This window comes from Styela clava, chromosome 4 (assembly GCF_964204865.1).
Source record: "Styela clava chromosome 4, kaStyClav1.hap1.2, whole genome shotgun sequence".
NCBI classification, from domain to species: Eukaryota; Metazoa; Chordata; class Ascidiacea; order Stolidobranchia; family Styelidae; genus Styela; species Styela clava.
In genome coordinates this window covers 22,079,977-22,102,731 of record NC_135253.1, presented here as the reverse complement: position 1 = coordinate 22,102,731, position 22,755 = coordinate 22,079,977, and the positions used below count along the sequence as shown (strand labels likewise).

Here is a 22,755-nt window from a genome sequence, read left to right as displayed (position 1 = left end):
GTCTGTGAAAATTCTTGCGACTGGAAACTCGGAAGTTTTTGAGGGTATTATATAAACAAGAGTGAACAGTCTTATCAATTGGCGTCCAGTGGCGAGCGTTTCCGTAGTGTAGTGATTATCATGTTCGCTTTACACGCGAAAGGTCCCCGGTTCGAGCCCGGGCGGAAACAAGAGTTTATCATTTCCTTACTTCATTCACAAACACCACGTATAAGTATTTCGAAGATACAATAGCTCGAATTTTGAGTCTTCCCTCTCGGAGGTGTTGCTCATCGTTCTAGGCGTTGGAATATGCTCGCCGTCGCACCTCTGATTACCTTGCGTGGGTTTATGGGAACACGGTTTTTAATCCGCCAAGCGTGACGGCTGTCAGGGAAAATTCTTACGGAAACTTGGAAGTTTTCGATGGTATTAAATAAACAAGAGTGAACAGTCTCATCAATTGCCGTCTAGTTCTAAGCGTTACCGTAGTGTAGTGGTTATCACGTTCGCTTTACACGCGAAAGGTCCCCGGTTCGAGCCCGGGCGGAAACAAGGGTTTATTATTTCCTTACTTCATTCACAAACATCACGTATAAGTATTTCAAACATACAATAGCTCGAATTTTGAGTCTTCCCCTCGGAGTTGTTGCTCATCGTTCTAGGCGTTGGAATATGCTCGCCGTCGCACCTCTGATTACCTTGCGTGGGTTTATGGGTACACGGTTTTTAATCCGCCAAGCGTGACGGCTGTCTGTGAAAATTCTTGCGACTGGAAACTCGGAAGTTTTTGAGGGTATTAAATAAACAAGAGTGAACAGTCTTATCAATTACCGTCCAGTGTTGAGCGTTTCCGTAGTGTAGTGGTTATCACGTTCGCTTTACACGCGAAAGGTCCCCGGTTCGAGCCCGGGCGGAAACAAGGGTTTATTTTTTCCTTATTTCATTCACAAACATCACTTATAAGTATTTCAAAGATACAATAGCTCGGATTTTGAGTCCTCCCCTCGGAGGTGTTGCTCATCGTTCTAGGCGTTGGAATACACTTGCCACCGCACCTCTGATTACCTTGCGCGGGTTTATGGGTTTATTTTTTCCTTACTTCATTCACAAACATCACGTATAAGTATTTCAAAGATACAATAGCTCGAATTTTGAGTCCTCCCCTCGGAGGTGTTACTCATCGTTCTAGGCGTTGGAATACACTCGCCACCGCACCTCTGATTACCTTGCGTGGGTTTATGGGAACAAGATTTTTAATCTGCCAAGCGTGACGGTTGTCTGTGAAAATTCTTGCGACTGGAAACTCGGAAGTTTTTGAGGGTGTTATATAAACAAGAGTGAACAGTCTTATCAATTGGCGTCCAGTGGCGAGCGTTTCCGTAGTGTAGTGGTTATCACGTTCGCTTCACACGCGAAAGGTCCCCGGTTCGAGCCCGGGCGGAAACAAGGGTTTATTTTTTCCTTATTTCATTCACAAACATCACTTATAAGTATTTCAAAGATACAATAGCTCGGATTTTGAGTCCTCCCCTCGGAGGTGTTGCTCATCGTTCTAGGCGTTGGAATACACTCGCCATCGCACCTCTGATTACATTGCGTGGGTTTATGGGAACACGGTTTTAATCCGCCAAGCGTGACGGTTGTCTGTGAAAATTCTTGCGACTGGAAACTCGGAAGTTTTTGAGGGTATTAAATAAACAAGAGTGAACAGTCTTATCAATTGCCGTCCAGTGGTGAGCGTTTCCGTAGTGTAGTGGTTATCACGTTCGCTTTACGCGCGAAAGGTCCCCGGTTCGAGCCCGGGCGGAAACAAGGGTTTATTTTTTCCTTACTTCATTCACAAACATCACGTATAAGTATTTCAAAGATACAATAGCTCGAATTTTGAGTCCTCCCCTCGGAGGTGTTACTCATCGTTCTAGGCGTTGGAATACACTCGCCACCGCACCTCTGATTACCTTGCGTGGGTTTATGGGAACAAGATTTTTAATCCGCCAAGCGTGACGGTTGTCTGTGAAAATTCTTGCGACTGTAAACTCGGAAGTTTTTGAGGGTATTATATAAACAAGAGTGAACAGTCTTATCAATTGGCGTCCAGTGGCGAGCGTTTTCGTAGTGTAGTGGTTATCACGTTCGCTTCACACGCGAAAGGTCCCCGGTTCAAGCCCAGGCGGAAACAAGGGTTTATCATTTCCCCACGACCACTTTTTTTTTTTTGAAAACACGTATGAAAGCTGACAAATAACACGCAAAGCCACGAAAACAAAGGCAACAACAATAACAACAATGCGTGGAAATCATGCGAAAGAAGTGTCTGAGCGACTTGTTGTTGTCTTATTGGACACGTGGACCGTTGAATCGTTTTGATATTATGTTGTTGTTCTTGTTGATGTCCTTCTTCTTCGTCATGATATATTCGCTTTTCTCGTTGAATACTAGACCAATTGCTTTAAAATGTTTAGTGGTGAAAGATTGATTTTTTTGTCAGAAAGATATTACTTTGATTTATTCCTAAATTTTCTATAAATCGTATGAGATCTGATATTTCATCCAAAATTGCGCTGTAGCACGTTTTAATTATGGGAACACGGTTTTTAATCCGCCAAGCGTGACGGCTGTCTGTGAAAATTCTTGCGACTGGAAACTCGGAAGTTTTTGAGGGTATTAAATAAACAAGAGTGAACAGTCTTATCAATTGCCGTCCAGTGGTGAGCGTTTCCGTAGTGTAGTGGTTATCACGTTCGCTCTACACGCGAAAGGTCCCCGGTTCGAGCCCGGGCGGAAACAAGGGTTTATTTTTTCCTTACTTCATTCACAAACATCACGTATAAGTATTTCAAAGATACAATAGCTCGAATTTTGATTCCTCCCCTCGGAGGTGTTACTCATCGTTCTAGGCGTTGGAATACACTCGCCACCTCACCTCTGATTACCTTGCGTGGGTTTATGGGTTTATTTTTTCCTTACTTCATTCACAAACATCATGTATAAGTATTTCAAAGATACAATAGCTCGAATTTTGAGTCCTCCCCTCGGAGGTGTTACTCATCGTTCTAGGCGTTGGAATACACTCGCCACCGCACCTCTGATTACCTTGCGTGGGTTTATGGGAACAAGATTTTTAATCTGCCAAGCGTGACGGTTGTCTGTGAAAATTCTTGCGACTGGAAACTCGGAAGTTTTTGAGGGTATTATATAAACAAGAGTGAACAGTCTTATCAATTGGCGTCCAGTGGCGAGCGTTTCCGTAGTGTAGTGGTTATCACGTTCGCTTCACACGCGAAAGGTCCCCGGTTCGAGCCCGGGCGGAAACAAGGGTTTATTTTTTCCTTACTTCATTCACAAACATCACGTATAAGTATTTCAAAGATACAATAGCTCGGATTTTGAGTCCTCCCCTCGGAGGTGTTGCTCATCGTTCTAGGCGTTGGAATACACTCGCCATCGCACCTCTGATTACCTTGCGTGGGTTTATGGGAACACGGTTTTAATCCGCCAAGCGTGACGGTTGTCTGTGAAAATTCTTGCGACTGGAAACTCGGAAGTTTTTGAGGGTATTAAATAAACAAGAGTGAACAGTCTTATCAATTGCCGTCCAGTGGTGAGCGTTTCCGTAGTGTAGTGGTTATCACGTTCGCTTTACTCGCGAAAGGTCCCCGGTTCGAGCCCGGGCGGAAACAAGGGTTTATTTTTTCCTTACTTCATTCACAAACATCACGTATAAGTATTTCAAAGATACAATAGCTCGGATTTTGAGTCCTCCCCTCGGAGGTGTTACTCATCGTTCTAGGCGTTGGAATACACTCGCCACCGCACCTCTGATTACCTTGCGTGGGTTTATGGGAACAAGATTTTTAATCCGCCAAGCGTGACGGTTGTCTGTGAAAATTCTTGCGACTGTAAACTCGGAAGTTTTTGAGGGTATTATATAAACAAGAGTGAACAGTCTTATCAATTGGCGTCCAGTGGCGAGCGTTTCCGTAGTGTAGTGGTTATCACGTTCGCTTCACACGCGAAAGGTCCCCGGTTCGAGCCCGGGCGGAAACAAGGGTTTATTTTTTCCTTACTTCATTCACAAACATCACGTATAAGTATTTCAAAGATACAATAGCTCGGATTTTGAGTCCTCCCCTCGGAGGTGTTGCTCATCGTTCTAGGCGTTGGAATACACTCGCCATCGCACCTCTGATTACCTTGCGTGGGTTTATGGGAACACGGTTTTAATCCGCCAAGCGTGACGGTTGTCTGTGAAAATTTTTGCGACTGGAAACTCGGAAGTTTTTGAGGGTATTAAATAAACAAGGGTGAACAGTCTTATCAATTGCCGTCCAGTGGTGAGCGTTTCCGTAGTGTAGTGGTTATCACGTTCGCTTTACTCGCGAAAGGTCCCCGGTTCGAGCCCGGGCGGAAACAAGGGTTTATTTTTTCCTTACTTCATTCACAAACATCACGTATAAGTATTTCAAAGATACAATAGCTCGAATTTTGAGTCCTCCCCTCGGAGGTGTTACTCATCGTTCTAGGCGTTGGAATACACTCGCCACCGCACCTCTGATTACCTTGCGTGGGTTTATGGGAACAAGATTTTTATTCCGCCAAGCGTGACGGTTGTCTGTGAAAATTCTTGCGACTGTAAACTCGGAAGTTTTTGAGGGTATTATATAAACAAGAGTGAACAGTCTTATCAATTGGCGTCCAGTGGCGAGCGTTTCCGTAGTGTAGTGGTTATCACGTTCGCTTCACACGCGAAAGGTCCCCGGTTCGAGCCCGGGCGGAAACAAGGGTTTATCATTTCCTTACGACCACTTTTTTTTTTATGAAAACACGTATGAAAGCTGACAAATAACACGCAAAGCCACGAAAACAAAGGCAACAACAATAACAACAATGCGTGGAAATCATGCGAAAGAAGTGTCTGAGCGACTTGTTGTTGTCTTATTGGACACGTGGACCGTTGAATCGTTTTGATATTATGTTGTTGTTCTTGTTGATGTCCTTCTTCTTCGTCATGATATATTCGCTTTTCTCGTTGAATACTAGACCAATTGCTTTAAAATGTTTAGTGGTGAAAGATTGATTTTTTTGTCAGAAGGATATTACTTTGATTTATTCCTAAATTTTCTATAAATCGTATGAGATCTGATATTTCATCCAAAATTGCGCTGTAGCACGTTTTAATTATGGGAACACGGTTTTTAATCCGCCAAGCGTGACGGCTGTCTGTGAAAATTCTTTCGACTGGAAACTCGGAAGTTTTTGAGGGTATTATATAAACAAGAGTGAAAAGTCTTATCAATTGGCGTCCAGTGGCGAGCGTTTCCGTAGTGTAGTGATTATCATGTTCGCTTTACACGCGAAAGGTCCCCGGTTCGAGCCCGGGCGGAAACAAGGGTTTATCATTTCCTTACTTCATTCACAAACATCACGTATAAGTATTTCGAAGATACAATAGCTCGAATTTTGAGTCTTCCCCTCGGAGGTGTTGCTCATCGTTCTAGGCATTGGAATATGCTCGCCGTCGCACCTCTGATTACCTTGCGTTGGTTTATGGGAACACGGTTTTTAATCCGCCAAGCGTGACGGCTGTCTGTGAAAATTCTTGCGACTGGAAACTCGGAAGTTTTTGAGGGTATTAAATAAACAAGAGTGAACAGTCTTATCAATTGCCGTCCAGTGGTGAGCGTTTCCGTAGTGTAGTGGTTATCACGTTCGCTTTACACGCGAAAGGTCCCCGGTTCGAGCCCGGGCGGAAACAAGGGTTTATTTTTTCCTTACTTCATTCACAAACATCACGTATAAGTATTTCAAAGATACAATAGCTCGAATTTTGAGTCCTCCCCTCGGAGGTGTTACTCATCGTTCTAGGCGTTGGAATACACTCGCCACCGCACCTCTGATTACCTTGCGTGGGTTTATGGGTTTATTTTTTCCTTACTTCATTCACAAACATCACGTATAAGTATTTCAAAGATACAATAGCTCGAATTTTGAGTCCTCCCCTCGGAGGTGTTACTCATCGTTCTAGGCGTTGGAATACACTCGCCACCGCACCTCTGATTACCTTGCGTGGGTTTATGGGAACAAGATTTTTAATCTGCCAAGCGTGACGGTTGTCTGTGAAAATTCTTGCGACTGGAAACTCGGAAGTTTTTGAGGGTATTATATAAACAAGAGTGAACAGTCTTATCAATTGGCGTCCAGTGGCGAGCGTTTCCGTAGTGTAGTGGTTATCACGTTCGCTTCACACGCGAAAGGTCCCCGGTTCGAGCCCGGGCGGAAACAAGGGTTTATTTTTTCCTTACTTCATTCACAAACATCACGTATAAGTATTTTAAAGATACAATAGCTCGGATTTTGAGTCCTCCCCTCGGAGGTGTTGCTCATCGTTCTAGGCGTTGGAATACACTCGCCATCGCACCTCTGATTACCTTGCGTGGGTTTATGGGAACACGGTTTTAATCCGCCAAGCGTGACGGTTGTCTGTGAAAATTCTTGCGACTGGAAACTCGGAAGTTTTTGAGGGTATTAAATAAACAAGAGTGAACAGTCTTATCAATTGCCGTCCAGTGGTGAGCGTTTCCGTAGTGTAGTGGTTATCACGTTCGCTTTACACGCGAAAGGTCCCCGGTTCGAGCCCGGGCGGAAACAAGGGTTTATTTTTTCCTTACTTCATTCACAAACATCACGTATAAGTATTTCAAAGATACAATAGCTCGAATTTTGAGTCCTCCCCTCGGAGGTGTTACTCATCGTTCTAGGCGTTGGAATACACTCGCCACCGCACCTCTGATTACCTTGCGTGGGTTTATGGGAACAAGATTTTTAATCCGCCAAGCGTGACGGTTGTCTGTGAAAATTCTTGCGACTGTAAACTCGGAAGTTTTTGAGGGTATTATATAAACAAGAGTGAACAGTCTTATCAATTGGCGTCCAGTGGCGTGCGTTTCCGTAGTGTAGTGGTTATCACGTTCGCTTCACACGCGAAAGGTCCCCGGTTCAAGCCCGGGCGGAAACAAGGGTTTATCATTTCCTTACGACCACTTTTTTTTTTTTTGAAAACACGTATGAAAGCTGACAAATAACACGCAAAGCCACGAAAACAAAGGCAACAACAATAACAACAATGCGTGGAAATCATGCGAAAGAAGTGTCTGAGCGACTTGTTGTTGTCTTATTGGACACGTGGACCGTTGAATCGTTTTGATATTATGTTGTTGTTCTTGCTGATGTCCTTCTTCTTCGTCATGATATATTCGCTTTTCTCGTTGAATACTAGACCAATTGCTTTGAAATGTTTAGTGGTGAAAGATTGATTTTTTTGTCAGAAGGATATTACTTTGATTTAATCCTAAATTTTCTATAAATCGTATGAGATCTGATATTTCATCCAAAATTGCGCTGTAGCACGTTTTAATTATGGGAACACGGTTTTTAATCCGCCAAGCGTGACGGCTGTCTGTGAAAATTCTTGCGACTGGAAACTCGGAAGTTTTTGAGGGTATTATATAAACAAGAGTGAAAAGTCTTATCAATTGGCGTCCAGTGGCGAGCGTTTCCGTAGTGTAGTGATTATCATGTTCGCTTTACACGCGAAAGGTCCCCGGTTCGAGCCCGGGCGGAAACAAGAGTTTATCATTTCCTTACTTCATTCACGAACATCACGTATAAGTATTTCGAAGATACAATAGCTCGAATTTTGAGTCTTCCCCTCGGAGGTGTTGCTCATCGTTCTAGGCGTTGGAATATGCTCGCCGTCGCACCTCTGATTACCTTGCGTGGGTTTATGGGAACAAGGTTTTTAATCCGCCAAGCGTGACGGCTGTCAGGGAAAATTCTTGCGACTGGAAACTCGGAAGTTTTCGATGGTATTAAATAAACAAGAGTGAACAGTCTTATCAATTGCCGTCCAGTTCTGAGCGATCCCGTAGTGTAGTGGTTATCACGTTCGCTTTACACGCGAAAGGTCCCCGGTTCGAGCCCGGGCGGAAACAAGGGTTTATCATTTTCTTACTTCATTCACAAACATCACGTATAAGTATTTCAAAGATACAATAGCTCGAATTTTGAGTCCTCACCTCGGAGGTGTTACTCATCGTTGTTCTAGGCGTTGGAATACGCTCGCCATCGCACCTCTGATTACCTTGCGTGGGTTTGCAGGTTCGAATCCCAAGCAGGGATGGTTATTTGCGAGAGGTTTGGAAATTTGGGAATTATGTATTGCAGAAATCCATTCCTAGGCTCGTGTAGTTTCTGTAGTGTAGTGGTTAGCACGTTCGCCTAACACGCGAAAGGTCCCCGGTTCGAGCCCGGGCGGAAACAAACCCTCCATTTGACTTTGTCATAATTCTTTTGTATCGACAACCGTCACGTACAAGTATTTAGAACATACAATAGCTTGGATTTTGAGTCCTCCCCTCGGAGGTGTTGCTCATCGTTCTAGGCGTAGGAATACACTCGCCATCGCACCTCTGATTACCTTGCGTGGGTTTATGGGAACAAGGTTTTTAATCCGCCAAGCGTGACGGCTGTCTGTGAAAATTCTTGCGACTGGAAACTCGGAAATTTTTGAGGGTATTATATAAACAAGAGTGAACAGTCTTATCAATTGGCGACCAGTGGCGAGCGTTTCCGTAGTGTAGTGGTTATCACGTTCGCTTTACACGCGAAAGGTCCCCGGTTCGAGCCCGGGCGGAAACAAGGGTTTATCATTTCCTTACTTCATTCACAAACATCACGTATTAGTATTTCGAAGATAAAATAGCTCGAATTTTGAGTCTTCCCCTCGGAGGTGTTGCTCATCTTTCTAGGCGTTGGAATATGTTCGCCATCGCACCTCTGATCACCTTGCGTGGGTTTGCAGGTTCGAATCTCAAGCAGAGATGGTTATTTGCGATAGGTTTGGGAATTTGGGAATTATGTATCGCAGAAATCCACCCATAGGATCATGTAGTTTCCGTAGTGTAGTGGTTATCACGTTCGCCTAACACGCTGAAGGTCCCCGGTTCGAGCCCGGGCGGAAACAAACCCTCCATTTGACTTTGTCATAATTCTTTTGTATCGACAATTGTCACGTATAAGTATTTCGAACATACAATTGCTCGGATTTTGAGTCCTCCCCTCGGAGGTGTTGCTCATCGTTCTAGGCGTTGGAATACACTCGCCGTCGCACCTCTGATTACCTTGCGTGGGTTTATGGGAACACGGTTTTTAATCCGCCAAGCGTGACGGCTTTATGTGAAAATTCTTGCGACTGGAAACTCGGAAGATTTTGAGGGTAATAAATAAACAAGAGTGAACAGTCTCATCAATTGGCGTCCATTGGCGAGCGTTTCCGTAGTGTAGTGATTATCATGTTCGCTTTACACGCGAAAGGTCCCCGGTTCGAGCCCGGGCGGAAACAAGAGTTTATCATTTCCTTACTTCATTCACAAACATCACGTATAAGTATTTCGAAGATACAATAGCTCGAATTTTGAGTCTTCCCCTCGGAGTTGTTGCTCATCGTTCTAGGCGTTGGAATATGCTCGCCGTCGCACCTCTGATTACCTTGCGTGGGTTTATGGGAACACGGTTTTTAATCCGCCAAGCGTGACGGCTGTCTGTGAAAATTCTTGCGACTGGAAACTCGGAAGTTTTTGAGGGTATAAAATAAACAAGAGTGAACAGTCTTATCAATTGCCGTCCAGTGGTGAGCGTTTCCGTAGTGTAGTGGTTATCACGTTCTCTTTACACGCAAAAGGTCCCCGGTTTGAGCCCGGGCGGAAACAAGGGTTTATTATTTCCTTACTTCATTCACAAACATCATGTATAAGTATTTCAAAGATAAAATAGCTCGAATTTTGAGTCCTCCCCTCGGAGGTGTTACTCATCGTTCTAGGCGTTGGAATACGCTCGCCATCGCACCTCTGATTACCTTGCGTGGGTTTGCAGGTTTGAATCCCAAGCAGGGATGGTTATTTGCGAGAGGTTTGGAAATTTGGGAATTATGTATTGCAGAAATCCATCCCTAGGCTCGTGTAGTTTCTGTAGTGTAGTGGTTATCACGTTCGCCTAACACGCGAAAGGTCCCCGGTTCGAGCCCGGGCGGAAACAAGAGTTTATCATTTCCTTACTTCATTCACAAACATCACGTATAAGTATTTCGAAGATACAAAAGCTCGAATTTTGAGTCTTCCCCTCGGAGTTGTTGCTCATCGTTCTAGGCGTTGGAATATGCTCGCCGTCGCACCTCTGATTACCTTGCGTGGGTTTATGGGAACACGGTTTTTAATCCGCCAAGCGTGACGGCTGTCTGTGAAAATTCTTGCGAATGGAAAATCGGAAATTTTTTTGTATCGACAACCGTCACGTATAAGTATTTCGAACATACAATAGCTCAGATTTTGAGTCCTCCCCTCGGAGGTGTTGCTTATCGGTCTAGGCGTTGGAATACACTCGCCATCGCACCTCTGATTACCTTGCGTGGGATTATGGGAACACGGTTTTCAATCCGCCAAGCGTGACGGCCGTCTGTGAAAATTCTTGCGACTGGAAACTCGGAAGTTTTTGAGGGTATTATATAAACAAGAGTGAACAGTCTTATCAATTGGCGTCCAGTGGCGAGCGTTTCCGTAGTCTAGTGGTTATCACGTTCGCTTCACACGCGAAAGGTCACCGGTTCAAGCCCGGGCGGAAACAAGGGTTTATCATTTCCTTACGACCACTTTTTTTTTTAGAAAACACGTATGAAAGCTGACAAATAACACGCAAAGCCACGAAAACAAAGACAACAACAATAACAACAATGCGTGGAAATCATGCGAAAGAAGTGTCTGAGCGACTCGTTGTTGTCTTATCGGACACGTGGACCGTTGAATCGTTTTGATATTATGTTGTTGTTCTTGTTGATGTCCTTCTTTTTCGTCATGATATATTCGCTTTTCTCTTTGAATACTGGACCAATTGCTTTGAAATGTTTAGTGGTAAAAGATTGATTTTTTTGTCAGAAGGATATTACTTTGATTTATTCCTAAATTTTCTATAAATCGTATGAGATCTGATATTTCATCCAAAATTGCGCTGTATCACGTTTTATCTATGGGAACACGGTTTTTAATCCGCCAAGCGTGACGGCTGTCTGTGAAAATTCTTGCGACTGGAAACTCGGAAGTTTTTGAGGGTATTATATAAACAAGAGTGAACAGTCTTATCAATTGGCGTCCAGTGGCGAGCGTTTCCGTAGTGTAGTGAATATCATGTTCGCTTTACACGCGAAAGGTCCCCGGTTCGAGCCCGGGCGGAAACAAGGGTTTATCATTTCCTTACTTCATTCACAAACATCACGTATAAGTATTTCGAAGATACAATAGCTCGAATTTTGAGTCTTCCCCACGGAGGTGTTGCTCATCGTTCTAGGCGTTGGAATATGCTCGCCGTCGCACCTCTGATTACCTTGCGTGGGTTTATGGGAACACGGTTTTTAATCCGCCAAGCGTGACGGCTGTCTGTGAAAATTCTTGCGACTGGAAACTCGGAAGTTTTTGAGGGTATTATATAAACAAGATTGAACAGTCTTATCAATTGCCGTCCAGTGGTGAGCGTTTCCGTAGTGTAGTGGTTATCACGTTCGCTTTACACGCGAAAGGTCCCCGGTTCGAGCCCGGGCGGAAACAAGGGTTTATTATTTCCTTACTTCATTCACAAACATCACGTATAAGTATTTCAAAGATAAAATACCTCGAATTTTGAGTCCTCCCCTCGGAGGTGTTGCTCATCGTTCTAGGCGTTGGAATACGCTCGCCATCGCACCTCTGATTACCTTGCGTGGGTTTGCAGGTTCGAATCCCAAGCAGGGATGGTTATTTGCGATTGGTTTGGAAATTTGGGAATTATGTATCGCAGAAATCCACCCATAGGATGATGGAGTTTCCGTAGTGTAGTGGTTATCACGTTCGCCTAACACGCTGAAGTTCCCCGGTTTGAGCCCGGGCGGAAACAAACCCTCCATTTGACTTGGTCACAACTCTTTTGTATCGACAATCGTCACGTATAAGTATTTCGAACATACAATAGCTCGAATTTTGAGTCCTCCCCTCGGAGGTGTTGCTCATCGTTCTAGGCGTTGGAATACACTCGCCATCGCACCTCTGATTACCTTGCGTGGGTTTATGGGAACACGGTTTTTAATCCGCCAAGCGTGACGGCTGTCTGTGAAATTTCTTGCGACTGGAAACTCGGAAGTTTTTGAGGGTATTTATATAAACAAGAGTGAACAGTCTTATAAATTGGCGTCCAGTGGCGAGCGTTTCCGTAGTGTAGTGAATATCATGTTCGCTTTACACGCGAAAGGTCCCCGGTTCGAGCCCGGGTGGAAACAAGGGTTTATCATTTCCTTACTTCATTAACAAACATTACGTATAAGTATTTCGAAGATACAATAGCTCGAATTTTGAGTCTTCCCCTCGGAGTTGTTGCTCATCGTTCTAGGCGTTGGAATACACTCGCCATCGCACCTCTGATTACCTTGCGTGGGTTTATGGGAACACGGTTTTTAATCCGCCAAGCGTGACGGCCGTCTGTGAAAATTCTTGCGACTGGAAACTCGGAAGTTTTTGAGGGTATTATATAAACAAGAGTGAACAGTCTTATCAATTGGCGTCCAGTGGCGAGCGTTTCCGTAGTGTAGTGGTTATCACGTTCGCTTCACACGCGAGAGGTCCCCGGTTCAAGCCCGGGCGGAAACAAGGAAACAACCTCTTTTTTTTTTTGAAAACACGTATGAAAGCTGACAAATAACACGCAAAGCCACGAAAACAAAGGTAACAACAATAACAACATTGCGTGGAAATCATGCGAAAGAAGTGTCTGAGCGACTCGTTGTTGTCTTATTGAACACGTGGACCGTTGAATCGTTTTGATATTATGTTGTTGATCTTGTTGATGTCCTTCTTCTTCGTCATGATATATTCGCTTTTCTCGTTGAATACTAGACCAATTGCTTTGAAATGTTTAGTGGTGAAAGATTGATTTTTTTGTCAGAAGGATATTACTTTGATCTATTCCTAAATTTTCTATAAATCGTATGAGATCTGATATTTCATCCAAAATTGCGCTGTATCACGTTTTAATTATGGGAACACGGTTTTTAATCCGCCAAGCGTGACGGCTGTCTGTGAAAATTCTTGCGACTGGAAACTCGGAAGTTTTTGAGGGTATTATATAAATAAGAGTGAACAGTCTTATCAATTGGCGTCCAGTGGCGAGCGTTTCCGTAGTGTAGTGGTTATTACGTTCGCTTTACACGCGAAAGGTCCCCTGTTCGAGCCCGGGCGGAAACAAGGGTTTATAATTTCCTTACTTCATTCACAAACATCACGTATAAGTATTTCAAACATACAATAGCTCGAATTTTGAGTCCTCCCCTCGGAGGTGTTGCTCATCGTTCTAGGCGTTGGAATATGCTCGCCAGCGCACCTCTGATTAACTTGCGTGGGTTTGCAGGTTCGAATCCCAAGCAGGGATGGGTATTTGCAAGAGGTTTGGGAATTCGGGAATTATGTATCGCAGAAATCCACCCCTAGGCTCGTGGAGTAATCGGTAATTGTATGTGTGATTGTGTGTCTCTTCTTTGAGCAAAGATATTATAAGGGAGGGGCATTTTATTGTTAAACTACTTGAGTGAAAAATGAAGACCCGAACAAGAATAGTAATACCACAAGAAATACAAAGCAAAATCCCCCCCCCCTTCCAAAATAAAAAAAGACACAAAATTTTGCTATGTGAAGAAATTCTTCCGAAATAGCGAATTGACCAAATAATGATAAAAGCAATGTCGATGTTATTGCCATCCCTATTATAATGTCTTATCAATTGGCGTCCAGTGACAAGCGTTTCCGCAGTGTAGTGGATTTATCAAGAAAGCGTTTCATGCTACGAAAAATGTACTATGTATGATACAAAAAGATGCTTTTATTTCTTTTACAGTTTGAAGGGGGAGGGTGTCGACCCTAAAATCCCGCATCTTCGAGCATGTTTCTTCAAAAGCTTCTGTTGTATCAATTTTCAAATTCTAGTCATTATGGTGTCCCGGAATAGTTGAACACAAAGTTGGCAACCTTAATTCTGCAGGAGACAGAATTTTAATTTTCCAAAATCAAAATTTGGGCTGAATTACAAATTTTTGTTCGGCGTTATTTAAGCTCTTATGGCGTGTACTTTGCTAGACTCGGAAAAAGCGTATACTGCTTTAAAATCTCAATACCAGCATTTGTGAACGCCGATTCCAACGATCTGACAATCTACAGGTATGATAATATCAGTGGTCTAGGATCTTTTATACAAAGTTCCCGCTACTAACGATATAAATAAGACAATGTAATTAGGATGGCAATTACATGGTCAGAGCGTTCCACAAGCGATTATTTTCTTTGTTTTGTCAGAAAAAGTTAGACTATGATCTAACGAAAGCTAACAAATTTATTTGCTATTTTGTAAAATGTAATTACGCTGTTCCCAAAAATAATTCGTCTCAGTTATACAATGTTTGGTGCCATGCTTTTTACAACTTTTCTCGAACATAGGTCACGCGAAATCACACTAAGGCAAAGGTTATTGATTTCTGATTCAATCCTAACTCCATCCGCAAATCTTTTTGCCCTACTGGAGAACGGAGTGCAGAAAGATAAGCCATTATGCAACCGTTTCCGTAGTGTAGTGGTTATCACGTTCGCCTCACACGCGAAAGGTCCCCGGTTCGAGCCCGGGCGGAAACAAGCTATTGAACAAATTCACAAATGCAAAATATGATATTTAAGAAAAACATTCCTGGCGGCAATGTTTTTTCCTTTCCATAAAATGTCCTTACCCCTGGAATAATGACCCGTAAATATTGGTAAGCGGACACGCGTTTCAGTAGTGTAGTGGTTATCACGTTCGCTTAACCCGCGAAAGGTCCCCGGTTCGAGCCCGGGCGGAAACAATTTTCCAATTGTTAAGATTCTTCTATTTAATTTAAGAGTCTTGCTGCACACTAACACAAATGTATTTCTGTAACGTTTTGTCTGATCGAGGTCAGACTTCTTCGGACAAGCATTTCACAGAGGTGCTACAAAATCTATTTATTATAAAAATAGAATTGATTGCAAATTACAATAGGAAAAAGGGGATCTAGAGAAGAAAACTCATTAAAAGAACATCAAACAAAAATCCAATGTGAAACTTTTATGCTTTTTTTAGGTCTGTCTGGCGCGGAATAAAATTCTTGACGTGTTCAGCGAACGCACTCAATTTTCAACTAAGCAGGTCATGCCAAACAGGGAATCAATAGCGTTCCGCGGAGACAGACTTTTATTTTTCAAAAATCAAAATTTGCGATGAATTACATCTTTTTGTTGGGCTTTATTTGAGCACTTACTGCGCGTACTTCGCTAGACCCCGAAAAGCGTATGATACTTAAAATCTTGTGACAATGATTCTTTTATAAATTTGTAAAGTAGAGGTTTCGTCGGGTTCATCATTTCAATCCCTCTGCAGTTGATCGATCACCTAAACAAAATTAATTTATATTACGATGATAAAGTTGTTGCTAACTTGGCACCAGGCTCAAAATCCTGCTGTGCATCACCCGGAAAAGATCTCAGCCACTCATGCTTTTTCTGCGCGACTCGTGACCACATGCCGGGTCGCAACAAGTTCATATCTCGGTGGGTGTCATGGTGAAGCTCTGGAATATCAGACTGTTCTTGACATTTTTCTAGTTTAAACAAAGAAATAGCCAAAACGTTTTATTTGGATGGTAACATTAATCCAGGAAAGCATGCAGAACGAAGAAAAGCAAGCATGCTGATTTTCAGGTTTCTGAATCTTGCGAGATTTGACGGAGCGCTTTCGCGATTAAGCGAAAAGTGTGATTACTCGGAGCCCAGACGTCGCCAGGTCATATCGCACCTATCAAATAGCAATAGGATGGCGGGAGATAAATTGCGTAATACGTAAATTCGCCTTTTCCGCTACGGTAAAGCGATTGAAACGGTAGAAAAACAACAAAATGAAATTTCCCGCGGACCGACGGTTGGGAACCACTGAACACTCATGTATCATGTTTGTGAATAGGGTAAAGCGATGAGGAAAGCGATTGTTTCCGTCCGGGCTCGATCCGGGGTCCTTTCGCGTGTAAAGCGTAACCACTACACTACGGAAACGCTTGCCCTTTCTAGGTACTTAATAAGACAATAGAATTAGGACGGCAGTGTTTTATAATAATGATTCTTTTCGCTGGAGTCAATTCCAAGTTTCACAACTCGGGAAAAATTTTTCACAATCGCGTTTTCAACTAATCTGGTCATGCCAAACAGGGTACCAATAGCGTTCAACTCCGCAAGAGACAGAATTTTATTTTTTCAAAATCAAGATTTAGGCTGAATTACCAATTTTTGTTCGGCGTTATTTGAGCGCTTATGACGTGTACTTTTCTAGACTCGGAAAAAGCGTATAATGCTTTAAAATTTCAATACCAGCATTTGTGAACGCCGATTCCAACGATCTGACAATCTACAGGCATGATAATATCAGTGGTCTAGGATCTTTTATACAAAGTTCCCGCCACTAACGATATAAATAAGACAATGTAATTAGGATGGCAATTACATGGTCAGAGCGTTCTACAAACGATTTATTTCTTTGTTTTGTGAGAAAAAGTTAGACTATGATCTTACGAAGAAATTTATTTTCTATTTTGTAAAAAGTAATTACGCTGTTCCCAAAAATAATTCGTCTCAGTTATACAATGTTTGGTGCCATGCTTTTTACAACTTTTCTCAAACATAGGTCACGCGAAATCACACTAAGGCAAATGTTATTGTTTTCTGATTCAATCCTAACTCCATCCGCAAATCTTATTGCTCTACTGGAGAACGAAGTGCAGCAAAATAAGCCATTAAGCAACCGTTTCCGTAGTGTAGTGGTTATCACGTTCGCTTCACACGCGGAAGGTCCCCGGTTCGAGCCCGAGCCGAAACAATTTTCTAATTGTTGAGATTCTTCTATTTAATTTAAGAGTCTTGCTGCACACTAACACAAATGTATTTCTGTAACGTTTTGTCTGACCGAGGTCAGACTTCTTCGGACAAGCATTTCACAGAGGTGCTACAAAATCTATTTATTATAAAAATAGAATTGATTGCAAATTACAATAGGAAAAAGGGGATCTAGAGAAGAAAACGTCGTAACTCATTAAAAGAACATCAAACAAAAATCCAATGTGAAACTTTTATGCTTTTTTTTAGGTCTGTCTGGCGCGGAATGAAATTCTTCTCGGGAAAAATTTTTCACAATCGCGTTTTCAACTAATCTGGTCATGCCAAACAGGGTACCAATAGCGTTCAACTCCGCAAGAGACAGAATTTTATTTTTTCAAAATCAAGATTTAGGCTGAATTACCAATTTTTGTTCGGCGTTATTTAAGCGCTTATGGCGTGTACTTTGCTAGACTCGGAAAAAGCGTATAATGCTTTAAAATCTCAATACCAGCATTTGTGAACGCCGATTCCAACGATCTGACAATCTACAGGCATGATAATATCAGTGGTCTAGGATCATTTATACAAAGTTCCCGCTACTAACGATATAACTAAAACAATGTATTTAGGATGGCAATTACATGGTCAGAGCGTTCTACAAACGATTATTTTCTTTGTTTTGTCAGAAAAAGTTAGACTATGATCTAACGAAAGCTAATGGATTTATTTGCTATTTTGTAAAAAGTAATTACACTGTTCCCAAAAATAATTCGTCTCAGTTATACCATGTTTGGTGCCATGCTTTTTACAACTTTTTTCAAACATAGGTCAAGCGAAATCACACTAAGGCAAAGGTTATTGATTTCTGATTCAATCCTAACTCCATCCGCAAATCTTATTGCCCTACTGGAGAACGAAGTGCAGAAAGATAAGCCGTTAAGAAACCGTTTCCGTAGTGTAGTGGTTATCACGTTCGCTTCACACGCGAAAGGTCCCCGGTTCGAGCCCGGGCGGAAACAAGCTATTGAACAAATTCACAAATGCAAAATATGATATTTAACAAAAACATTCCTGACGGCGATGTGTTTTCCTCTCCATAAAATGTCCTTACCCCTGGAATAATGACCCGTAAATATTAGTAAGCGAACGCGCGTTTCCGTAGTGTAGTGGTTATCACGTTCGCCTAACACGCGAAAGGTCCCCGGTTCGAGCCCGGGCGGAAACAATTTTCGAATTGTTAGGATTCTTCTATTTAATTTAAGAGTCTTGCTGCACACTAACACAAATGTATTTCTGTAACGTTTTGTCTGACCGAGGTCAAGCATTTCACAGAGGTGCTACAAAATCTATTTATTATAAAAATAGAATTGATTGCAAATTACAATAGGAAAAAGGAGATCTAGAGAAGAAAACGTCGTAACTCATTAAAAGAACATCAAACAAAATTCCAATGTGAAACTTTTATGCTTTTTTAAGGGCCGTTTGGTGCGGAATGAAATTCTTGACGTGTTCAGAGAACGCACTCAATTTTCAACTGAGCAGGTCATGCCAAACAGGGAACCAATAGTGTTCCGCGGAGACAGACTTTTATTTTTCAAAAATCAAAATTTGCGATGAATTACATCTTTTTGTTGGGCTCTATTTGAGCACTTCTGCGCGTACTTCGCTAGACCCTTTCCATAAAATGACCTTACCCCTGGAATAATATTAACAAGCGGCCGCACGTTTCCGTAGCGTAGTGGTTATCACGTTCGCCTAACACGCGAAAGGTCCCCGGTTCGAGCCCGGGCGGAAACAATTTTCCAATTGTTAAGATTCTTCTATTTAATTTAAGAGTCTTGCTGCACACTAACACAAATGTATTTCTGCAACGTTTTGTCTGACCGAGGTCAGACTTCTTTGGACAAGCATTTCACAGAGGTGCTACAAAATCTATTTATTATAAAAATAGTTTTGATTGCAAATTCCAATAGGAAAAAAGGGATCTAGAGAAGAAAACGTCGTAACCCATTAAAAGAACATCAAACAAAAATCCAATGTGAAACTTTTATGCTTTTTTTAGGTCTGTCTGGCGCGGAATGAAATTCTTGACGTGTTCAGCGAACGCACTCAATTTTCAACTAAGCAGATCATGCCAAACAGGGAACCAATAGCGTTCCGCGGAGACAGACTTTTATTTTCAAAAATCAAAATTTGCGATGAATTACATATTTTTGTTGGGCTTTATTTGAGCACTTACTGCGCGTACTTCGCTAGACCCCAAAAAGCGTATAATACTTAAAATCGTGTGACAATGATTCTTTTATAAATCTGTAAAGTAGAGGTTTCGTCGGGTTCATCATTTCAATCCCTCTGCAGTTGATCGACCACCTAAACAAAATTAGTTTATATTACAATGATAAAGTCGTTGCTAACTTGGCACCAGGCTCAAAATTCTGCTGTGCATTACCCGAAAAAGATCTCAGCCACTCATGCTTTTGCTGCGCGACTCGTGACCACATGCCGGGTCGCAACAAGTTCATATCTCGGTGGGTGTCATGGTGAATCTCTGGAATATTAGACTGTTCTTGACAGTTTTCTGGTTTAAACAAAGAAATATTCGTAACCTTTTATTTGGATGGTAATATTAATCAAGAAAAGCATGCAGAACTGAAAAAGCAAGCATGCTGATTTTCAGGTTTCTGAATCTTGCGAGATTTGGCGGAGCGCTTTCGCGATTAATCGGAACCGAAACACAAAACGTGTGATTACTCGGAGCCAAGACATCGCCAGGCCATATCTCACCTATCAAACAGCAATAGGATGTCGGAAGAGAAATTGCGTAATGAACCAACGTAAATTCGCCTTTTCGGCTTTGGTAAAGCGATTGAGACGGCAGACAAACAACAAAATGAAACTTTCCACGGACAAGCAAAAAAGCTTCGCGGACCGGCGGTTGGGAACCACGGAACTAGGTTACATAAATGGATGTTTACCCAAGAATCGATATTTTCATTTATATCCCTAACAACGATCAATCAGCAATAAGTCAACAATGACGTGTCAAATGCAATTCATGCAGTCGCTCAAATACTTCTTTTGCTCGGACAGATTTCCAAGCATTGTTGTAAAAATGGCCTTGTTTTTGTCCAAAGGTCCACGTGTTCAATAAGACAACAATGAGTCGCTCAGACACTTCTTTCGCTCGATCTCCACGCATTGTTGTAATTGTTGTTGCTTTGTTTTCGTAGCGTTGCGCGTTATTTGCCAGTTTTCAGTTGTGTTCCTGAAAAATAGTGGTAAATTAATTAACTCAGTTGTCGATATGTCTTCTAAGGACCTTTAGTTTAGTTGTTATAATTAAATTTCGATACCGCAAACGTTGCGATAGACTGAAATTTGCTATCAGTACTTGTAAGCGGCACGTGGATCATTGGTTGTAATAAAACTGATAATTTTGAATATGTAGTTTGGATTTCTGCCCATTGACAAATCATCCTTGCCTACTATGTCTCTTTACTTAATATCCCGAAATGAAACGAACAGATTTTTCTCAAAGTGATTTAATCCAGATATCAGTGAGACAAAGTGACCTGACAAACAATAAAGATGAATATTAAAATGAGTACAGGCTACCAGGCACAATACAAAGCAAGAATATACCAATTCACTTACATTTAAATGAGGCTTTGTCAGAACAGAATATCCCAATGTAAGAAACTTAGGAAATAGATTATTCATACCCAATGACTACTGGACTATAGCACCATTAACAAGCTTTTGAGAACAGATCTAAAGACAGACTAAAGCTCTAGACCAGGGGTCACCAACCTTTTCGAGGCAGAGGGCTACTTTCTAGGTGCAGATCAAGCTGCGGGCTACCAGTTTAATGTACACAGTCAGTTTGCTCAATTAAGCTTCAAATATTGATAATTACTGGTATTTAGTCAAGTAGAAGCGCAGATAAACTTTAGGAGGATTCTTAAGGAAATCGAACGATTATCACAGCATATCAAATAAATTTTTATCAATGACACTTGCATTTCAAAACTGAGTGATTTGAAATTGATTTTGAAGTGATCACTACTATAATACCCTAGGAAATCACAATGTGATTGGATTATTCACAAACACTCTGCACAGTCCAAAATAAAATGGACTCAACAGTTGTACTATCAGATGTTGCAGAGTGTTGTACTCCGACGTGTAACTTGATGGTCTCGCAACCTGTCGCACTGAAAGTGCGAATGCACAGTCTAAATCAGAAAACGTTGCACGTGAGGTGGAAGTTAAAATTCTATGCGTGGGAGACCGACTGATGAGCATTTCCACTATGTAGGGTAGGGCAGATGAGGTAGGTGATTAGCACGTTAGTCAGGTATCCCTGTCCGCATGACGCAGAAAATTTTTGGAAACGATCGGGCCAGAGGAAAGGGGTCAAAACGGGGTTTTTGTGGCCCGAGGCTGTTCATTGGTCAATCAGCTGTCAATCAAGTCACGCGAGAGTGATTTAGGGGTTTAGAGGCCGTTTAGCTAAGTTTCCGGGGCCGGAAAGCGTTTGCCCGAGTATTAGGAATTTTTCCAAGTCTTTTTGGCGGTGGGGGCTGTGCCCCCACGCCCTCTGTGGTGAGAGAACTCGTGCAAAGCCACGCCCACTTAGGTTCTATCGTTTTTAGGCAATTCTGAGGCATGTGAATGGGATTTTGGGCCAAGATTTGCCTAATTCTCAAAGAGTATAAATATTTGAAATTTTCTTTACTGAGAAATCGGTGTTTCCCCCTCCCAATAGCCCTCCAGTGGAGTAAGAAGGTTGCGCACTTAAAAATGGAGCTATTGAGAAATGAAATAGATAGGTATGGTTGGAAAAATTTGTTTAACATTTTTTTGAAGAAATTTTTGTTCTCTTACTCCCCAGTCACGCTTTAGTGATTTTGGCTTATTGCAGGACTCTGAAAGGACATATTGAGAAAGTGAAAGCATGGGCATATTTGGAAAAATTATTTGAATCCATTTTAAAAGGAATTTTTTTTCTCCAACTCTTCAGTCATGCTCCAGTGATTTTACGTTATATCTCGAGAATGGTAATAGGGAGAGAGGCCATATCTGGGTCATACAAGTTAATTGAGGTCTAATTTATGTCAAAAAAAATTCGTCACGGTTGAGTGATCACGGGCCCTAAAATTAATAAAACTTGATTTCCATTGAGGGTGATCGGTTTCTAACCTGGTATTTAAAATATTTAATGGACTAAAAAGGTCGGGGGCACTGCGCCGGACGAATGCCGCCATTCGTCCGGCGCAACGACCAGGGTCTTCCAACAAAATCAGAACAAACACCTACTTTTTACCTTACTAAACACATTTCTTTACATTTCCCCCTCGCGGGTAGCGAAGCGACCGACCCCTGGATACTGTAACTCTGAGCGTGTTTTGCAGATTTTCATCAGTGAGGCGTGTTCCGTGTTTGTTCCTGGTGGAGTGAGTCGCGGCGGTGTTGATGGTTACAACAATTAATATAGTGTCATTCCCAGTTTCCATATAAATGTGATTTAGACAAGAATAGCAGGACCAAATTTGATTGATTTAGCTTACCTTTAAGCGCCGTTATTAAGCTTAGTTTGGAACAGACCTGCGGGCGACTCATATAGTCTTCACGGGCGACTTGGTGCCCACGGGCAGCGCGTTGGTGACCCCTGCTCTAGACAGTTAACCATAACAAGAAGTAATCAAGTAATCAGCAAATAGACGCGATGCAGTGAACCATACGTAAACACACCAAAAGTAAGTAGTACCGAGATAAA

General features: G+C 42.2%; 30 non-coding genes across 30 annotated transcripts; all 30 read left to right on the top strand.

The window, feature by feature from the left end:
• The first annotated feature begins 97 nt into the window (after positions 1 to 97).
• Trnav-uac (transfer RNA valine (anticodon UAC)) lies at positions 98 to 170 on the top strand. Its single transcript has one exon. It is a non-coding gene; the product is annotated as a tRNA-Val (tRNA).
• A 291-nt stretch (positions 171 to 461) lies between these two features.
• Trnav-uac (transfer RNA valine (anticodon UAC)) lies at positions 462 to 534 on the top strand. Its single transcript has one exon. It is a non-coding gene; the product is annotated as a tRNA-Val (tRNA).
• Positions 535 to 828: 294 nt separating this feature from the next.
• Trnav-uac (transfer RNA valine (anticodon UAC)) lies at positions 829 to 901 on the top strand. The gene has a single exon. It is a non-coding gene; the product is annotated as a tRNA-Val (tRNA).
• Positions 902 to 1,355: 454 nt separating this feature from the next.
• Positions 1,356 to 1,428, top strand: Trnav-cac (transfer RNA valine (anticodon CAC)). Its single transcript has one exon. It is a non-coding gene; the product is annotated as a tRNA-Val (tRNA).
• Positions 1,429 to 1,721: 293 nt separating this feature from the next.
• Positions 1,722 to 1,794, top strand: Trnav-uac (transfer RNA valine (anticodon UAC)). The gene has a single exon. It is a non-coding gene; the product is annotated as a tRNA-Val (tRNA).
• Positions 1,795 to 2,088: 294 nt separating this feature from the next.
• Trnav-cac (transfer RNA valine (anticodon CAC)) lies at positions 2,089 to 2,161 on the top strand. Its single transcript has one exon. It is a non-coding gene; the product is annotated as a tRNA-Val (tRNA).
• Positions 2,162 to 2,696: 535 nt separating this feature from the next.
• Trnav-uac (transfer RNA valine (anticodon UAC)) lies at positions 2,697 to 2,769 on the top strand. Its single transcript has one exon. It is a non-coding gene; the product is annotated as a tRNA-Val (tRNA).
• Positions 2,770 to 3,223: 454 nt separating this feature from the next.
• Trnav-cac (transfer RNA valine (anticodon CAC)) lies at positions 3,224 to 3,296 on the top strand. The gene has a single exon. It is a non-coding gene; the product is annotated as a tRNA-Val (tRNA).
• A 293-nt stretch (positions 3,297 to 3,589) lies between these two features.
• Trnav-uac (transfer RNA valine (anticodon UAC)) lies at positions 3,590 to 3,662 on the top strand. Its single transcript has one exon. It is a non-coding gene; the product is annotated as a tRNA-Val (tRNA).
• Positions 3,663 to 3,956: 294 nt separating this feature from the next.
• Positions 3,957 to 4,029, top strand: Trnav-cac (transfer RNA valine (anticodon CAC)). The gene has a single exon. It is a non-coding gene; the product is annotated as a tRNA-Val (tRNA).
• Positions 4,030 to 4,322: 293 nt separating this feature from the next.
• Positions 4,323 to 4,395, top strand: Trnav-uac (transfer RNA valine (anticodon UAC)). The gene has a single exon. It is a non-coding gene; the product is annotated as a tRNA-Val (tRNA).
• A 294-nt stretch (positions 4,396 to 4,689) lies between these two features.
• On the top strand, positions 4,690 to 4,762 carry Trnav-cac (transfer RNA valine (anticodon CAC)). Its single transcript has one exon. It is a non-coding gene; the product is annotated as a tRNA-Val (tRNA).
• A 535-nt stretch (positions 4,763 to 5,297) lies between these two features.
• On the top strand, positions 5,298 to 5,370 carry Trnav-uac (transfer RNA valine (anticodon UAC)). The gene has a single exon. It is a non-coding gene; the product is annotated as a tRNA-Val (tRNA).
• Positions 5,371 to 5,664: 294 nt separating this feature from the next.
• Positions 5,665 to 5,737, top strand: Trnav-uac (transfer RNA valine (anticodon UAC)). Its single transcript has one exon. It is a non-coding gene; the product is annotated as a tRNA-Val (tRNA).
• Positions 5,738 to 6,191: 454 nt separating this feature from the next.
• Trnav-cac (transfer RNA valine (anticodon CAC)) lies at positions 6,192 to 6,264 on the top strand. Its single transcript has one exon. It is a non-coding gene; the product is annotated as a tRNA-Val (tRNA).
• A 293-nt stretch (positions 6,265 to 6,557) lies between these two features.
• On the top strand, positions 6,558 to 6,630 carry Trnav-uac (transfer RNA valine (anticodon UAC)). Its single transcript has one exon. It is a non-coding gene; the product is annotated as a tRNA-Val (tRNA).
• A 294-nt stretch (positions 6,631 to 6,924) lies between these two features.
• Trnav-cac (transfer RNA valine (anticodon CAC)) lies at positions 6,925 to 6,997 on the top strand. Its single transcript has one exon. It is a non-coding gene; the product is annotated as a tRNA-Val (tRNA).
• Positions 6,998 to 7,533: 536 nt separating this feature from the next.
• On the top strand, positions 7,534 to 7,606 carry Trnav-uac (transfer RNA valine (anticodon UAC)). The gene has a single exon. It is a non-coding gene; the product is annotated as a tRNA-Val (tRNA).
• Positions 7,607 to 8,228: 622 nt separating this feature from the next.
• Trnav-aac (transfer RNA valine (anticodon AAC)) lies at positions 8,229 to 8,301 on the top strand. The gene has a single exon. It is a non-coding gene; the product is annotated as a tRNA-Val (tRNA).
• Positions 8,302 to 8,606: 305 nt separating this feature from the next.
• Positions 8,607 to 8,679, top strand: Trnav-uac (transfer RNA valine (anticodon UAC)). The gene has a single exon. It is a non-coding gene; the product is annotated as a tRNA-Val (tRNA).
• Positions 8,680 to 9,309: 630 nt separating this feature from the next.
• Trnav-uac (transfer RNA valine (anticodon UAC)) lies at positions 9,310 to 9,382 on the top strand. Its single transcript has one exon. It is a non-coding gene; the product is annotated as a tRNA-Val (tRNA).
• A 619-nt stretch (positions 9,383 to 10,001) lies between these two features.
• Positions 10,002 to 10,074, top strand: Trnav-aac (transfer RNA valine (anticodon AAC)). Its single transcript has one exon. It is a non-coding gene; the product is annotated as a tRNA-Val (tRNA).
• Positions 10,075 to 10,586: 512 nt separating this feature from the next.
• Trnav-cac (transfer RNA valine (anticodon CAC)) lies at positions 10,587 to 10,659 on the top strand. The gene has a single exon. It is a non-coding gene; the product is annotated as a tRNA-Val (tRNA).
• Positions 10,660 to 11,560: 901 nt separating this feature from the next.
• Trnav-uac (transfer RNA valine (anticodon UAC)) lies at positions 11,561 to 11,633 on the top strand. The gene has a single exon. It is a non-coding gene; the product is annotated as a tRNA-Val (tRNA).
• Positions 11,634 to 12,631: 998 nt separating this feature from the next.
• Trnav-cac (transfer RNA valine (anticodon CAC)) lies at positions 12,632 to 12,704 on the top strand. Its single transcript has one exon. It is a non-coding gene; the product is annotated as a tRNA-Val (tRNA).
• Positions 12,705 to 14,659: 1,955 nt separating this feature from the next.
• Trnav-cac (transfer RNA valine (anticodon CAC)) lies at positions 14,660 to 14,732 on the top strand. Its single transcript has one exon. It is a non-coding gene; the product is annotated as a tRNA-Val (tRNA).
• Positions 14,733 to 16,904: 2,172 nt separating this feature from the next.
• Positions 16,905 to 16,977, top strand: Trnav-cac (transfer RNA valine (anticodon CAC)). Its single transcript has one exon. It is a non-coding gene; the product is annotated as a tRNA-Val (tRNA).
• Positions 16,978 to 17,922: 945 nt separating this feature from the next.
• Positions 17,923 to 17,995, top strand: Trnav-cac (transfer RNA valine (anticodon CAC)). Its single transcript has one exon. It is a non-coding gene; the product is annotated as a tRNA-Val (tRNA).
• A 133-nt stretch (positions 17,996 to 18,128) lies between these two features.
• Trnav-aac (transfer RNA valine (anticodon AAC)) lies at positions 18,129 to 18,201 on the top strand. The gene has a single exon. It is a non-coding gene; the product is annotated as a tRNA-Val (tRNA).
• Positions 18,202 to 18,700: 499 nt separating this feature from the next.
• Positions 18,701 to 18,773, top strand: Trnav-aac (transfer RNA valine (anticodon AAC)). The gene has a single exon. It is a non-coding gene; the product is annotated as a tRNA-Val (tRNA).
• Positions 18,774 to 22,755: the final 3,982 nt, after the last annotated feature.